Genomic DNA, 13,074 nt, shown 5'->3' with positions numbered 1-13,074 from the left:
AAAGTCCTCTAAATTTGGATTTTTAAAGACAATTTGTTTAAGGAGCAAAAGACCTCTAAACTTGGATTTTTAAAGAAAATTTTTCCAAGACCCAGAAGACCTCTAAGCATGGATTTTTATACCCTCCACCATATGGAGGGTATAATTCAATTTGTCATTCCGTTTGTAACACATCGAAATATTCGTCGGAGACCCTATAAAGTATATATATTATTGATCAGCATAAAATTCTATGTCGATTTGACCATGTCCGTCTGTCCGTCCGTCCGTCTGTCTGTCTGTTGAAATCAAGATACAGCTCGCAATTTTAAAGATAGAGAGTCAAAATTTGGTACGGAAGTTGCTATTACTTGCAGAATGGTTGGTATTGAAAATGGGATATATCGGTCCACGTTTTGATATAGCCCCCATAGAACTGTACCTCCCGATTTTCGGTATTTTTAAGGCTTTAGCTTCATTATCACACCGCAATGGCTGAAATTTGGTACGTAGTTTTCTTTAGGGGTACAAAACTTTCTCCCAGAATTTTGTCGGTGTCGGTCCATACCTTCATATAGCCCCCATAGAACGGTACCTCCCGTTTTTCGGTATTTTGAAGGTTTTCGCTTCATTATCACACCGAAATGGCTGAAATTTGGTACGTAGTCTCCTTTAGGGGTAAAAAACTTTCTCCCAGAATTTGGTCGGTGTCGGTCCATACCTTCATATAGCCCCCATAGAACGATACCTCTCGTTTTTCGGTATTTTGAAGGTTTTCGCTTCATTATCACTCCGAAATGGCTGACATTTGGTACGTAGTTTTCTTTAGGGGTATAAAACTTTCCCCTAGAATTTTGTTGGTATCGGTCCACACCTTCATATAGCCCCCATAAAACGGTACCTCCCGATTTTCGGTATTTTTAAGGTTTTAGCTTCATTATCCTACCAAAATGGCTGAAATTTGGCATGTAGTCTTCTTTAGGGATACAAAACTTTCTCCCAGAATTTTGTCGGTGTCGGTCCATGTCTTCATATAGCCCCCATAGGACGGTACCTCCCGATTTTCGGTATTTTGAACGTTGTGGCCTCAATAATCCACCGAAATGGCTGAAATTTGGTATTTAGGCTTCGTTGGGGGTACTCAAACTTCCCCTATAAATTTGTCGGTATTGGTTCTCGCCTTTATATTGCCCCCATAGAAAGGTACCTCCCGATTTTTCGTGTTTTGAAGGTTGTGTCTTCAATATTCCACCAAAATGGCTGAAAATTGGTATTTAGTCTTCAATGTGATATAAAACTGTTCGCCAGAAATATGTCTATAGAGGTCCACTCTTTCATATTGCCCCATTTCTGACTAAAATTCGTCGGTATAGGTCCACGTTTCGATATAGCCCCCATAAAACGGTACCTCCCGATTTTCGTAATACTGAAGACTGCGACGTCAATATCCAACCGAAATGGCTGAAATTCGTTATTTCGTCTTCCAAGAGTAATAAAATATTCCAGAAGAGTATTATCAGTATAGGTCCACGACTTCCTATATCCCCATAGAAGCGTACTTCTTGATTTTCGGTATTTTTGAAGTTTTAGCCACATTCTCTTACCGAAATATAGGAAAGTTGGTATTTAGTCTTCTTTGAGCCTAAAAACTTTCCGTAAGAAATTTGTCGGTATAGATCGACGTTTTTAAAATAGCCTCCATAGAATGGTGCCTCACATTGTTTTACCGAAATTGCTGAAATTTAGTATTAATTCTTCTTCATACACGAAAGGAAACAAATTATTCCATTTTACTTCAATACAACTTGTGGTGGAGGCCGTTCTTACTTAAAAGTCTTAAAAGTCCTCTAAACTTGGATTTTTAAAGACAATTTTTTCAAGGACCAAAAGACTTCTTAGCATGGATTTTTAAAGGCAATTTTTGCAAGGACTATACAATTTTTTCAAGGGCCAAAAGACTTCTTAAGTATTTTTTTGAAAGACAATTTTTTCAAGGACCACAAGACTTCTAAACGTGGATTTTTAAAGACAGTTTTTCAAGGACCAAATGGCCTCTACACTTGGATTTTTAAAGACAACTTTTGCATGGACCAAAAGACTTCTAAACGCGGATTTTTGAAGACTATTTTTTTAAGGATCGAAAGACAATTTTTTCGAGGACCAAAAGACCTCTTAACTTGGATTTTAAAGGCAATTTTTTCCTCTAAACTTGGATTTTTTAAGACAATTTTTTTAAGGACCAAAGGACCTCTTTACTTGGATTTTTAAGGCAATTTTTTCAAAGACCAAAAGTCCTCTAGACATGGATTTTTAAAGACAATTTTTTCAAGCACCAAAAGACCCCTAAACTTGGATTTTTAAGACAATTTTTTGAAGGACCAAAATTACTCTAAGCTTGGATTTTTAAAGACTTTTTTGAAGGACCAAAAGATCTCTAAACTTGGACTTTTAAATATAATTTTTTCAAGGACCTGCACAACATCAAACGTGGATTTTTTATAGATAATTTTTCAAGGACCTGCACTACACAACGATAATTTTTCAAGGGACAATAGACCACAAAACGTGTATTTCTAAAGATAGATTTTTCAAGCGAAAATAGACCACAAAATGTGGATTTTTAAAGGTAAATTTTTCATGGAAAAATAGACCACAAAACGTGGATTTTTAAAGATAAAATTTTCAAGGAAAAATAGGCCACAAACTGTGGATCTTTAAAGACAATTTTTTAAAGCACCAAAAGACCCCAAAACATGAATTTTTAAAGACAATTTTTTCAAGGACCAAAAGACTTCTAAACGTTGATTTTTAAAGACAATTTTTTTAATGACACAAAGTCTTCTAAACGTGGATTTTTAAAGACAATTTTTTCAAGGACCAAAAAACTTCTAAACTTGGACTTTTCAAGAAATTTTTTCCAAGGACCACAAGACCTCTAAACATTGATTTTTAAACGCAATGTTTTCAAGGGCCAAGAGGCTTCGAAAAGTGGGTTTTTATAGACAATTTTTTCAAGGACCAAAAGACCTCTAAACTTGGATTTTTAAAGACATTTTTTCAAGCAAAAATAGACCACAAAACATGGATTTTTAAAGATAAATTTTTCAAGCAAATATAGACCACAAAACGTGGATTTTTAAAAATAAATTTTTCAAGCAAAAATATACCACAAAACGTGGATTTTTAAAGATAATTTTTCAAGCAAAAATAGACCGCAAAACGTGAATTTTTAAATATACCTTTTTCAATCACCAAGAAGGTCTTCTTTCTATAAAAATTATGTTGCCTACTTTTAGGCACAAAGCGTCAAAACAACAGCTGTTAGCTCTTTCCACAAGCAACAAGATATTCAGTATTAGGAGTTTTGTCAGTCTGGATAACTTTAATTAAACCTGTGAAGTAATTTTGAAACATACTTCTGTCCACATCAACGTCCTACGATAAGTATTTTCTATTTGCCTAATTTTAGGCAAAAAATCTACTCAAAACAACAGCTGAAAGATATACAAAACTTCAGTAACACTTCAACAAATTGTATTATCTTAAAATTTGTTAACATTATTGTCTCATTGTTGAATAAATATAAACTTCTCTATCCCCTCTCCCTTCTCCGCACCCCCAACCATGAAATCTCAAACACTTGATAAGTTACGAAACGCCACAGAACGAACAAACTTCAAAAAAATCTAAAGCTTAACTGAAGAGAACTAAAGCCTGAAATGAATGAGCAAATGAATGATTCGAAAAGAAAAACAACGGCAAAACTTGTTGTTGGCAGATGAATGGAAGAAAGAAAGAAACAAAACAAAAAAATTAATCAAGAAAACTTTTCATCACTTTCAATTGACAATTTAAACTTTCATCAAACAGTTTTGCATAAACTTTACTTACATTTACACTCACTCATACAGACATAGAAAAAAAATAGAAGTTGGTCCCGGAATATTTGATCGGTCGGTTGGCATGAAACGAAGGAGAAAAACAAAGTCACAGGCAAAACGTAACTTGAAAATGTAAAACAGAACACATTTGTAAAACAACAAACAATAAGTGAAGAAGAATACAATGACATTACAAGAGAGAGAGTGGGCAGGAAAAGTTAACCCCCTCCCATAACGAATTGCTGTGTATGCTTGGTAGGAAAGCAACAAAAAAAGCGACTTAAGTTTATCAAAAACTTTGCTTATTTACAACTTTTCAAAATTTTCCCTTTTTTCCTCTGTAAATGCCGAAAGCAGCAAGCAGAGCTGCTGCTGCTGACACACACACACACACTCGTTTACCATCTTATGTAACACACACATACTTGTTACCCAAATGTAAAAGAATTTCCCAGCCAGCCAAAAAATGAAATGTGGCAACAATGTTAGTTAGCAAATGACTATTTGACTGCCAAGAAAAAGAGGGGTAATAATAATGGAAAATAAAAACCAACCCAACAACTAGTAAACCACAAAATAGCACAACAACCATGGCAAATAATGACAGGAACGGCAGGAACAGCAGCGGTGGCAGCGGCGGCAACAACTACAAACAAACAACAACTACACAGACGTTATAAAAAATAACAATCGCAACATAAACAAGCGTCACATACCAAAACAATTTCAACCCGCCGACACACCAATACATATTTAAACAAATAAAAACAACAACAAGGAAAAATATTACAACTTTTGGAGACATTTACAGCGATAAAAAGTACACACCAATACACAACCAAGCACTCACTTACCAACACATAAAAACAAGCTCCTCAATTACTCCTTCACTTTTTTGTGCGACAATGCCAAAAAAAAAAAAAAACAACAACGAAACAAACAAAACACAACACCAGACACGAATCATAGAAAAGACGTAAAACCCAACAACAAACAAACTTAATACGACGAAATGGTTAAACAGTGTTAAGGACCTTTTTGGGCCAACGGCACAAAAATGGAAAAGGCACAACAACAACCACAATGGAAAATAACGAGAAGAGCAATGTGACGTATACGTAATAACAATACTCGTAAACAAGCGGTACAAAATTTAAAGCAGAGAAAAGGAAAGAGAAATGAAAAAGATTTTGCTCAAATTTTATAAAGAGAATATAGAAATTATTATTCATTCATAACAAAAACGTGCTCTCGGCATGGAGGAGGTCAGTATGTTCAGGAGCAGAGGTCAGACAAGCTGCCAATACTCTTTAAACTTCTACAAGGCTTCCACTGACAGAAGACCTTCTATAGGTTTTCTATAGAAAGAAAAAATCCACATTTTATGGTCCTTTCGTCTTTGAAAAAGTTATCTTTTAAAATCCACATTTGGTCCTTGAAAAATTGTCTTTAAAAATCCACGATTAGAAGTTTTCTTGGTCATTGAAAAATTGTCTTTAAAAATCCACGTTTAGAAGTCTTTTGGTCCTTGAAAAAATTATCTTCAAAAATCCAAGATTAGAGGTCTTTTGGTCCTTGAAAAAATTGTCTTTAAAAATTTTGCGTTTAGAGTTTTTGGTCCTTGAATAAAACAAAATCAATCATTTGTGCCTTGAAAATTTGTCTATAAAAATCAACATTTAGAAGTCTTTTGGTCCTTTAATAAAAATATTTTTAAAAATCCAAGTTTAGAAGACTTTTGGTCCTTGAAAAAATTGTCTTTAAAAATACAAGTTTAGAAGACTTTTGGTCCTTGAAAAAATTGTTTTTCAAAATCCACGTTTTGAAGTCTTTCGTCCTTAAAAAAATCCACGTTTAAAAGTCTTTTGGTCCTTGACGAAATTGCCTTTAAAAATCCAAGTTTAGGAGTCTTTTGGTCCTTGAAAAAATTTTCTTTAAAAATCCAAGTTTAGAAGTGTCTGGTTCCTTTAAAAACCGTAGTTTAGAGGTATTTTGGTCCTTGAAAAAATTGTCTTTAAAAATTTGCGTTTAGGAGTTTTTGGTCCTTGAATAAAAAAATCAACCATTTGGTCCTTGAAAATTTGTCTATAAAAATCAACATTTAGAAGTCTTTTGGTCCTTTAATAAAAATATTTTTAAAAACCCAAGTTTAGAAGACTTTAGAAGTCTTTTGGTCCTTGAAAAAATTGTCTTTAAAATCCAAGTTTAGAAGTCTTTTGGCCCTTGAACAATTGTCTTTAAAAATCCATGTTTAGAAGACTTTTTGTCCTTGAAAAATTGTCTTTAAAAATCCAGGTTTGGAAGTCTTTTGGTTCTTGAAAAAACAAATTCATTAAAAATCAACGTTTAAAAGTCTTTTTGTCCTTGAAAAAATTGTCTGTAAAAATCTAAGTTTAAAAGTCTTTTGGTCCTTGAAAAATAGTCTTTAAAAATCTAGGTTTAGAAGTCCTCTGGTTCTTGAAAAAATGTCTTTAAAGATCCACGTTTAGAAGTCTTTTGGTCCTTGAAAAATAGTCTTTAATTTTTTTTTTTGTTTTGCTGTTCCTTGAAAAAATTATCTTTAAAAAAATTCAGGTTTTGTGTTGTTCAGGTCCTTGAAAAATTTGTCTTTAAAAATCCACTTTTTGTGGATCGTTTTATGGCCTCCTTCAAATTCCTATCAACACCAATCTAATGCTAAAAACTACTCAATGTATGAACCCTTTTCTGTAAGGACAACCTAATTCTGCTGAGCATTACATTTATTATCCCCGTAAAGTGATAAAAAATCTACTCATAATCCATTGAAATATTTATTGATCACACAAGAGCATTACAATCCTTGAATTTTATTCCAGGAGACAATCATAAACCATCAAATTGGTTCTTTTGAAAGAAATTCATATAAATGGCTGTTTTTGATTCCTAAAAAATTCCATACAAATAAAAGGATATAAAAATCAAGAAAAGCGAAATGAAGACAAAAAAATAAACCTTTGACTTTTTGGCACATAAATTTCAGCAATTGATAACTACAATTACCTTAAAAGCAGCCAGCTACCAGTAAACGAGCTAGAGACGGCAATTCCACAAAAGTGTAATCAATGAAAGAAATTTCTTACAAATCACAAGGTTTATGGCAGGGCAACGAAAAAAAGGAAAACATACGAGAAAAAAGCACCAACCCACAAGGAAATCAACACAATTTTGGTCAATTGAACATTAGAGCGTCAATAAAACTCTGGCACACACACACATACACCCAATCATGCTAGCATAATTTTAGGGATTTTCAAAATCTTTGCCATATCTTGAGAAACGTAAAAAAACGTAAAGCAATACGTTATGAAGCTTTACGAAGGTAAACGGGAGAGAAAAATAACGAAAGATGAACGCACGCTTAAATCCATAGAAAAGGATGTGTAGCAGACACGTTCCTCAATAAATTGTTGTTGAGACAACAAGAAGAACAAGAACGAAAAAAGAAATTGCAAAATGGAATGAATAACGAACAAATCGTTATGTGAGAATATCAAATATGTAGCCAACGGTTTTTTTTTGCTTTAGGGGGTTTAAGGTAACACAAATAAACATCGACATTGAATATTTAATAAATTTTATTTTGTGTGTTTTTTATTTGCCATTCATGGCCATTAACAATATTACTACCATCGCACACACACCTTTATTGGCATTTTTCCAGCCAGCCTAAATGTAGACTTTAGTTATTGTTTTTTAGTTATCCCTAAGATATACGTAATAGTATTTGTTTTTACTATTCTTTTATTAAGTTTTGTTTACACAGGTCAACATTTGAACTGTGTAAATGGTAAACAAGTTTATTTAAATAGTTATTCTAATGGAGCATTTTGTCAGGTTTGAGTTGGGTATTGCACAATGGTTCCTTGGTTAATAATTTATGAAATAATATTTGTTTATATTACATCATAAAAATAAATGACAAGTATTATATTTTTACTTGCCACACAAATTACTTAAGAGAGGTAAAAGAAGCACCCTTTCTTTCAGAAAGGGGCTATAGAAGCACGCTTTTTTCAGAAAGGCACCATAGAAGCACCTTTTCTTTCAAAAAGGATCTATACAAGCACCCTTTGTTTCAGAAAGGGTCTACAGAAGCACCCTTTGTTTCAGGAAGGGTCTATAGAAGAACACTTTCTTTCAGAAAGGGTTCATAGAAGCACCGTTTCTTTCAGGAAGGGTATATAGAAGCACCCTTTCATTCAGGATGGATATATAGAAGGAAGAGACTATAGAAGCACCCTTTCTTTCGGAAAGGACCTATCGGAGCACACTTTCTTTTAGGAAGTGGCTATAGAAGCACCCTTTCTTTTAGGAAGTGGCTATAGAAGCACCCTTTCTTTCAGGAAGGGTCTGTAAAAGCACTCTTTCTTTCAGGAAGGGTCTATAGAAGAACCCTTTCTTTCAGGAAGGGTCTACAGAAGCACCCTTTCTTGCAGGAAGGGTCTATAAAAGCACCCTTTGTTTCAGGAAGGGTCTACAGAAGCACCCTTTCTTGCAGGAAGGGTCTATAAAAGCACCCTTTGTTTCAGGAAGGGTCTATAAAAGCACCCTTTGTTTCAGGTAGGGTCTATAAAAGCACCCATTGTTTCAGGAAGGGTCTCCAAAAGCACCCTTTGTTTCAGGAAGAGTCTATAGAAGCACCCTTTCTTTCAGGAAGGGTCTATAGAAGCACCCTTTCTTTCAGGAAGAGTCTATAGAAGCACCCTTTCTGTCAGGAAGGGTCTATAGAAGCACCCTTTATTTTAGAAAGGGTCTACAGAAGCACCCTTTCTTTCAGGAAATGTCTTTAGAAGCACCCTTTTTTCATGAAGGGTCTATAGAAGCTCTGTTTCTTTCAGAAAGGGTCTTCAGAAGCACCCTTTCTTTCAGGAAGGGTCTATAGAAGCTCTATTTTTTCAGAAAGTGTCTTTAGAAGCACCCTTTCTTTCATAAAGCGTCTATAGAAGCACCCCTTCTTTTAGAAAGTGTCTATAGAAGCACCCATTCTTTTAGAAAGCGTATGTAGAAGCACCTTTTCTTTCAAAAAGGTTCTATACAAGCACCCTTTGTTTCAGAAGGGGTCTACAGAAGCACCGCTTCTTTCAGGATGGATATATAGAAGCACCCTTTCTTTCAGGAAGGGTCTATAGAAGCACCGTTCTTTCAGAAAGGGTCTATAGAAGCACACTTTCTTTCAGGAAGGGTCTATTGAAGCACCCTTTCTTTCAGGAAGGGTCTATAGAAGCACCCTTTCTTTAAGGAAGGGTCTATAGAAGCACCCTTTCTTTCAGGAGGAGTCTATAGAAGTACCCTTTCTTTCAGAATAGTCTATAGAAGCACCCTTTATTTGAGGAAGAGTGTATAGGAGCACCTTTATTTCAGAAAGGATCCATAGAATCACCGTTCTTTCAGAAAGGGTCTTCAGAAGCACCCTTTCTTTCACGAAGGGTCTATAGAAGCTCTATTTTTTCAGAAAATGTCTTTAGAAGCACCCTTTCTTTCATAAAGCGTCTATAGAAGCACCTTTTCTTTCAAAAAGGTTCTATACAAGCACCCTTTGTTTCAGAAGGGGTCTACAGAAGCACCGTTTCTTTCAGGATGGATATATAGAAGCACCCTTTCTTTCAGGAAGAGTCTATAGAAGCACCCTTTCTTTCAGGAAGAGTCTATAGAAGCACCGTTTCTTTTAGGAAGGGTCTATAGAAGCACCCTTTCTTTTAGAAAGGGTCTATAGAAGCATTCTTTCTTTCAGGAAGGGTCTATTGAAGCACCCTTTCTTTCAGGAAGGGTCTATAGAAGCACCCTTTTTTTCAGGAAGGGTCTATAGATGCACCCTTTCTTTCAGGAGGAGTCTATAGAAGTACCCTTTCTTTCAGAATAGTCTATAGAAGCACCCTTTATTTAAGGAAGGGTCTATAGGAGCACCTTTTCTTTTAGAAAGGGTATATAGAAGCATTCTTTCTTTCAGGAAGGCTCTATTGAAGCACCCTTTCTTTCAGGAAGAGTCTATAGAAGCACCCTTTCTTTCAGGAAGGGTGTATAGAAGCACCCTTTCTTTCAGGAAGGGTCTATAGAAGCACCGTTCTTTCAGAAAGGGTCTATAGAAGCACACTTTCTTTCAGGAAGGGTCTATTGAAGCACCCTTTCTTTCAGGAAGGGTCTATAGAAGCACCCTTTCTTTCAGGAAGGGTCTATAGAAGCACCCTTTCTTTCAGGAGGAGTCTATAGAAGTACCCTTTCTTTCAGAATAGTCTATAGAAGCACCCTTTATTTTAGGAAGGGTGTATAGGAGCACCTTTTCTTTCAGAAAGAGTCTATAAAAACACCCTTTCTTTTAGAAAGGGTCTATAAGAGCACACTTTCTTTTAGAAAGGGTCTATAAAAACACCTTTTCTTTTGGAAAGGTTCAATAAAAGCACCCTTTCTTTCAGAAAGTGTTTATAGAAGTACCCGTTCTCTCAGAAAGGGTCTATAAGAGCACCATTTATTTGAGGAAGGGTCTATAGAAGCACTCTATCTTTCAGGAAGGGTATATAGAAGCACTCTATCTTTCAGGAAGGGTATATAGAAGCACCCTTTCTTTCAGGAAGAATCTATAGAAGCACCCTTTCTTTCAGGAAGAGCCTTTAGAAGCACCCTTTCTGTCAGGAAAGGTCTATAGAAGCACCCATTCTTTTAGAAAGGGTCTACAGAAGCACCCATTCTTTTAGAAAGGGTCTACAGAAGCACCCTTTCTTTCAGGAACGGTCTTTAGAAGCACCCTTTTTTCATAAAGCGTCTATAGAAGCACCCTTTCTTTCAGGATGGATATATAGAAGCACCCTTTCTTTCAGGAAGAGTCTATAGAAGCACCCTTTCTTTCATGAAGAGTCTATAGAAGCACCGTTTCTTTTAGGAAGGGTCTATAGAAGCACCCTTTCTTTTAGAAAGGGTTTATAGAAGCATTCTTTCTTTCAGAATGGATATAAAGAAGCACCCTTTCTTTCAGGAAGGGTGTATAGAAGCACCCTTTCTTTCTGGAAGAGTCTATAGAAGCACCCTTTCTGTCAGGAAGGGTCTATAGAAGCACCCTTTATTTTAGAAAGAGTCTACAGAAGCACCCTTTCTCTCAGAATAGGTCTACTAGAGCACCCTTTCTCTCAGAAAGTGTGTATAGAATCACCCTTTCTATCAGAAGGTGTCTATAGAAGCACCCATTCTTTCAGAAAGGGACTATAGAAGCACCCTTTCTTTCAGAAAGGGTCTATAAGAGCACCCTTTCTTTCAGAAAAAGGTCTATAGGAGCACTCTTTCTTTCAGAAAGGGTGCTCTTATACACCCTTTCTTTCTACAAGAGTACCCCTTCTTTCAGAAAGGGTTTATAAGAGCACCCTTTGTTTCTGAAAGTGTCTATGAGAGCATCCTTTGTTTCAGAAAGGTTTTATAGAAGCACCTTCTCTTCAGAAACGTTTTATAGAAACACTCTTTCTTTCAGAAAGGGTCTATAGAAGCACCGAATATTTGTGTCTATCCTAACGACTGAAACTGACGCCTACAGTGGTTATTTGGGTTTAATATCCGATTCTTCAGTTACCTAGTACTGCAGAGTAGAACAAAATTAGCTTTCTCTGCTCTTCAAAAACTACATGCATCTGATTAGCAACTCTACGTTTTGGTTCAAAAACTTCCTTCTACAACACTGGCGCCATCTTGTGTAAAATGTTGAAGTATAACAATTTGTGTGAATTTATTATCGGCAGTTGGTTTATGTCTTGCGTATGGTGAACATCGATTACATAACGAAGGTGTGTGTCTAGGCTAATGACTGAATCACCCTGTGTATAAGTTTAATGAGTTTTTGCCCGAAGCCTCACTTTGCAACTACTGCTTTTAATCACGCTACAGGTCGAAATTTTGATCGGATCGTCACGAAATTTTGATGTTGATGGGGGTCCCGGAGGGGAAGAAGCCTATTGATTTTGGTGATGGTCGGATAATATTTAGGGGTCGGAATGGGCAAAAAACTTATTTGGATAAAAAGACAAGGTTTTTCTTCCAAAGCGAATATCTCAGCTTCTATAAGACATATATCAAAAGCAAGGCCTGACAATAAAAGTAGAAAATAACACTTTTCTAATGATGTAAAGTAGGTTCTTGTAGGTGATCAAACAACGAAGATATCACAATAGTCGCAAATAAAACCCAAATTTTCAGTTTTGCGATTTTAATTATAATGACGAATATCACCCCTTTGGTTATGGACCATCTAAAAGTAAAGCCTGACTAAGAAAGTAGAAAATCCCGTCTTTAAAATTATGCAAAGTAGGTTGGCGTAGGTGGTCAAATAAAGGAGATATCGCAATAGTCGGTAATACATCCCTTTTTTCCACTTTTTCTGCAATAACACTACAGGTCGGAATTTTGATCGGATAATCGCGAAATTTTCTCACAGAAATAGAAGCATATTGATGTTGCTGATGTCGATAGTAGTCAAATATAAAATTAAATATTAATTATTTTGGTTCAGTTCGCCTTAAATCACTTGGTATAAAAGCCAGAAGAAATGTTTTTGAGTGTCCTTTCTAATATTAAAAAAATAGTAAAAATTAATAGATTCATGAAGTTCTGAAACAGACATATTCTTAGAAAGTGCAAATGTGTCTAAACATCTCAAAATACGCTATAGCATGCAGAACCATTATATGGGAACTATAACCAAAATCGGACCTACAAAGTCGATTTTTCGGAACCAATACTGGCAATTTCAGATCTACAAACATATTTGTCACCTCTTTCCACTGTGTGTTGAAACGAAGCGGCGATGGTATCGATAGTTTGCAATGAAAATATCAAAACTATCAAATGTTGCGGATATCGATAGTTTGCCAGCTCTGCTTTAATTTTCAGAAGTTCGGTTCTAAATACATAATGGAAATATTCTATGAAGCACCTACAATTTTTAATTTGTGGACTGATCGTTGAATTCTGCTTCTTCAAAAATCATTTATAAAATATCCACTTTTTGTGGTTTGAAAATCTCGGATTGTCTCTCATACTTTTTAATTTATTTTGCTTTACACGAACATGCTTCTGAAAAAAGCCCTTCTTCCTCACAAAGGGTTAACATTATGATTATCTAATTGTCTTTTAGACTTTATGCTTTACGCTCTTCGACCATTTCATATTTATTTATCCAACACCCATTTTTCTGTCAGCCTAACTTCTTCCACGTGTC

The 13,074-nt window shown here is 35.4% G+C and overlaps 1 protein-coding gene across 4 annotated transcripts in view; it reads right to left on the bottom strand.

Moving 5' to 3' along the window:
* Positions 1-13,074, bottom strand: part of fz2 (frizzled 2) — a 604,999-nt gene that overhangs the window by 378,920 nt on the left and 213,005 nt on the right. The gene's annotated exons all lie outside the window — the stretch shown is intronic.

The sequence above is a fragment of the Musca autumnalis genome, unplaced genomic scaffold (genome assembly GCF_047663935.1).
Source record: "Musca autumnalis isolate F117 unplaced genomic scaffold, ASM4766393v1 scaffold_4, whole genome shotgun sequence".
Taxonomy (NCBI): Eukaryota; Metazoa; Arthropoda; class Insecta; order Diptera; family Muscidae; genus Musca; species Musca autumnalis.
The sequence above is the reverse complement of the archived record's forward strand: the minus strand, read 5'-3'. Positions and strand labels throughout refer to the sequence as shown.